This window comes from Mandrillus leucophaeus, unplaced genomic scaffold (assembly GCF_000951045.1).
Source record: "Mandrillus leucophaeus isolate KB7577 unplaced genomic scaffold, Mleu.le_1.0 Scaffold75, whole genome shotgun sequence".
Taxonomy (NCBI): Eukaryota; Metazoa; Chordata; class Mammalia; order Primates; family Cercopithecidae; genus Mandrillus; species Mandrillus leucophaeus.
In genome coordinates, this window is record NW_012108141.1 from 1,224,496 (window position 1) to 1,229,008 (window position 4,513).

Sequence of the window (4,513 nt, forward strand, 5' to 3'; positions counted from 1 at the left end):
CTAGATACCTAAACATCTAAATGCAAGAAGCACAAAGAATGCCTGGGAAATTCATCACAAAAAGATCTTCGCCTATGCACATCATCATCAGGTTATCCAAAATTAAGATAAAGGAAAGAATCTTAAGAGCTGTGAGAAAGAAGCACCAGGCAACCTGTAAAAGAAAACCTATCAGATTAACAGCAGGTTTCTCAACAGAAACCTTACATGCTAAAAGGGATTGGGGCCCTATCTTCAGCCTCCTCAAACAAAACAATTATTAGCCAAGAATTTTGTATCCAGTGAATCTAAGCATCATATATAAAGGAAAGATACAGTCATTTTCAGACAAACAAATGCTGAAAGAATTCACCATTACCAAGCCACCACTACAAGAACTACTAAAAAGAGCTCTAAATCTTGAAACAAATCCTGAAAACACATCAAAACAGAACCTCTTCAAAGCATAACTCACACAGGACCTATAAAATAAAAATGCAAATTAAAAAGCAAAAACAAAAAAAAACAAAAAAAGTATGCAGGCAACAAAGAGCATGATGAATGCAACAGTACCTCACATTTCAATACTAACATTTAATGTAAATGGCCTAAATGCTCCACTTAAAAGTTACAGAACATCAGAATTGATAAAAACTCACCAACCAACTGTTGCCTTCAGGAGACTTGCCTAACACATAAGGACTCACATAAACTTAAAATAAAGGGGTGGAAAAAGGCATTTCATACAAATGGACACCAAAAGTGAGCAGGGGTAGCTATTCTTATATCAGGCAAAACAAACTTTAAAGCAACAGTGTTTAAAAGAGACAAAGAGGGCCATTATATAATGATAAAAGGCCTTGTCCAACAGGAAAATATCACAATCCTAAACATATATGCACCTAACACTGGAGCTCCCAAATTTATTTAAAAACTTACTAATAGACCTAAGAAATGAGATAGACAACAACACAGTAATAGTGGGGGACTTTAGTACTCCACTGACAGCACTAGACAGATCATCAAGACAGAAAGTCAACAAAGAAACAATGGATTTAAACAGCACCTTGGAACAAATGGACTTAACAGATATGTATAAAACATTTTATCCAACAGCTGCAGAATACACATTCTATTCAACAGTGCATAGAACTTTCTCCAAGATAGACCACATGATGGGCCATAAAATGAGCCTCAATAAATTTAAGAAAATTGAAATTGTATCGAGCACTCTCTCAGACCACAGTGGAATAAAAGTGGAAATCAACTCCAAAAGGAACCTTCAAAACCATGCAAATACATGGAAACTAAATAACCTGCTCCTGAATGAGCACTGGGTCAAAAACAAACTGAAAACAGAAATTAAAAAATTCTTCTAACTGAATGACAATAATGACACAACCTATCAAAACCTCTGGGATACAGCAAAGAGGGTGCTAAGAGGAAAGTTCGCAGCCCTAAATGCCTACATCAAAAAGCCTGAAAGAGCACAGACAGACAATCTACGGTCACACCTCAAGGAACTAGAGAAACGAGAACAAACCAAACCCAAACCCAGCAGAAGAAAGGAAATAACCACAATCAGAGCTGAACTAAATGAAATTGAAACAACACAAAAGAATACAAAAGATAAATGAAACAAAAAGTTGGTTCTTTGAAAAGATAAATAAAATTAATATTAGCAAGATTAACCAAGAAAAGAAGAGAGAAAATCCAAATATCCTCACTAAGAAACGAAACAGGAGATATTACAACTGACACCACTGAAATACAAAAGATCATTCAAGGCTACTATGAATACCTTACACACATAAACTAGAAAACCTAGAAGAGATGTATAAATTCTTGGAAAAAATACAACCCTCCCAGCTTAAATCAGGGAGAATTAGATACCCTGAACAGACCAACAACAACCAATGAGATTGAAATAGTAATTAAGAAATTACCAACAAAAAAAGTCCAGGGCCAGACAGATTCACAGCAGAATTCTGCTAGACATTCAAAGAAGAATTTGTACCAATTCTTTTGACACTATTCCACAAGATAGAGAAAGAGGGAACCCTCCCTAATTCATTCTATGAAGCCAGCATCACCCTAATACCAAAACCAGGAAAGGGAATAACCAAAAAAGAAAACTATAGCCAATATCCTTGATGAACATAGATGCGAAAATCCTTAACCAACTACTAGCTAACTGAATCCAACAACATATCAGAAAGACAATCTACCATGATTAAGTGGGTTTCATACCACAGATGCGGGGATGGTTTAACATACTCAAGTCAATAAACATGATACAGCACATAAACAGAATTAAAAACAAAAATCACATGATCATCTCAATAGATGCAGAGAAAGCATTTGACAAAATCCAGCATCACTTTGTGATTAAAACTCTGCAAAATCAGCATCCAAGGGACATACCTTCATGTAATAGAAGCCATCTATGACACACCCCTAGCCAACATAATACTGAATGGGAAAAACTTGAAAGCATTCCCTCTGAGAACTGGAACAAGACAAGGATGCCCGTTCTCACCACTCCTCTTCAACATAGTACTGGAAGTCCTAGCCAGAGCAATCAGACAAGAGAAAGAAATAAAGGCCATCCAAATTGGTAAAGAGGAAGTCAAACTGTCACCGTTTACTGATGATATGAACATTTACCTTGAAAACCCTAAGGACTCCTCCAGAAAACTCCTAGAACTAACAAAAGAATTCGGCAAAGTTTCCGGATACAAGATTAATGTACACAAATCAGTAGCTCTTCTATGTACACCAACAGCGACCAAGCAGAGAATCAAATCAAGAACTCAACCCATTTTACAATAGCTGCAAAAAAAAAAAAACAAGACTTAGGAATATGCCTAACCAAGGAGTCAAAGGACTTCTACAAAAAAAACTACAAAACACTGCTGAAAGAAATAATAGATGACACAAACAAATGGAAACACATCGCATGTTCATGGATGGGTAGAATCAATATTGTGAAAATGACCATACTGCCAAAAGCAATCTACAAATTCAATGCAATTCCTATCAAAATACCACCATCATTCTTCACAGAACTAGAAAAAACAATCCTAATATTCATATGGAACCAAAAAAGAGCCAGCAGAGCCAAAGCAAGACTAAGCAAAAAGAACAAATCTGGAGGCATTACATTACCTGATTTCAAACCATACTATGAGGCCATACTCACCAAAAGAGCGTGGTACTAGTATAAAAATAGGCACATAGACCATGGAACAGAATAGAGAACCCAGAAATAATGCCATATACTTACAGCAAGCTGATCTTCAACAAAGCAAACAAAAACATAAAGTGGGGAAAGGACACCCTTTTCAACAAATGGTGCTGAGATAATTGGCTAGCCACATGTAGGAGAATGAAACTGTATCCTCACCTCTCACCTTATACAAAAATCAACTCAAGATTGATTAAGGACTTAAACCTAAGACCTGAAACTGTAAAAATTCTACAAGATAACATTGGAAAAGTCCTTCTAGACATTGGCTTAGGCAAGGATTTAATGACCAAGAATCCAAAAGTAAATGCAATAAAAATCAATATCTGGGACCTAATTAAACCAAAGACCTTTTGCACAGCAAAAGGAACAGTCAGCAGAATAAACAGACAACCCACAGAGTGGGAGAAAATCTTCACCATCTATTAGTATGACAAATGACTAATATCCAGAATCTACAGCAAACTCAAAGCCAAAAGAAAAAAGCAAACAATCCCATCAAAAAGTGGGCTAAGGGCATGAATAGACAATTCTCAAAAGAAGATATACAAATGACCAAGAAACATATGAAAAAATCCTCAACATTACTAATGATCAGGGAAATGCAAATCAAAACCTCAATGTGATACCACCTTACTCCTGCAAGAATGACCATAATCAAAAAATCAAAAAACAGTAGATGTTGGAATGGATGTGGTGATCAGGGAACACTTCTACACTGCTGGTGGGAATGTAAACTAGTACAGCTGCTATGGAAAACAGTGTGGAGATCCCTTAAAGCACTAAAAGTAGAACTACCATTTGATCCAGCAATCCCACTACTGGGCATCTACCCAGCGGAAAAGAAGTCATTATTCAAAAAAGATACTTGCATATGTATGTTTATAGCAGCACAATTCACAATTGCAAAATTGTGGAACCAACCCAAATGCCCATTAATCAACAAGTGGATAAAAGAATTGTGGTATATATATGCAATGGAATACCACGCAGCCATAAAAAGGAATGAATTAACAGCATTTGCAGTGACCTGGATGAGACTGGAGATTATCATTCTAAGTAAAGTAACTCAGAAATGGAAAACTAAATATTGTTATGTTCTCAATGATACATGGGACCTAAGCTATGAGGATGCAAAGGCATACGAATGATACAGTGGACTTTGGGGACCTGAGGGGAGAAGAGTGGCAGGGGTGAGGGACAGAAGACTGCAAATATGGTGTCATGTATACTTCTGAGGTGATGGGTGCACCAAAATTTTACAAATCACCACTAAAGAACTTACTC